Source organism: Morone saxatilis, unplaced genomic scaffold (genome assembly GCF_004916995.1).
Source record: "Morone saxatilis isolate NCDOM2014 unplaced genomic scaffold, NCSU_SB_2.0 Contig9, whole genome shotgun sequence".
In the NCBI taxonomy this organism is placed as follows: Eukaryota; Metazoa; Chordata; class Actinopteri; family Moronidae; genus Morone; species Morone saxatilis.
This window is the reverse complement of record NW_023340268.1, coordinates 4,947,709-4,948,512: the sequence shown is the minus strand read 5'-3', so window position 1 is coordinate 4,948,512 and position 804 is coordinate 4,947,709.

Here is an 804-nt window from a genome sequence, read left to right as displayed (position 1 = left end):
TTTATCATCACATCTAAATTGTTATAAATGAAAGTGCTAATAGTTAAGTTTACAGATTTCCTCACTTGTTATTTTGTATATTTTACCAGCTGTTCATATTAACTTTAAGTATGTTTTCATCATGATTATTTAATGCTTGCTAGTTTCCACAGCAAGGGATCAACAGACGACTGTTCTACTTATGAATGATGAATGAACACACCAGGAAATATGACAACAGGCTCGTTTCATTTCAAATATTAAAGGATTTTTGGTTTACATGAGCGCCTGCATGCTAGAAAAGACAGAAATGTGTTTTTTTGGATGATCTTTTGGTTATTTTTGCCTTCATTTGTTGGTAAACAGTAAAGACAGGAAACACAGAATCTACTGTAGATCAAGGTATTTATCATCATTCAACACAAGGTTGTACAACGCAAGGAAAGTTTGTAGCACCGTCACAAAAACATAATTATAAATGTAAACTTTATTTTAAAATGTAAATGATGCAGATGTTGCTGGCAAATATTTAATATTTCAAATCCTGTGAAACACCAACAATGTATTAAAAAAGTATTGTATTGTGTATTTAAAGGCTGATATATCTTATTACTCTGTTCCATACAGCTCCATTGTTACGATGAACATGGACATAGTTTATTTTGACTCAATCCCTCGTAAGCCGTCTTTTTCTGGAACGACTCACTGGAGCACCAAACGTGTATTCATCCGCGACGTAAAATAGTCCCCAACAAATGCACTATTTACACCTGTTTGAAGCAACATTCGCTAAAAGCTTTGTTTAAAGATTATATGAATTATGTA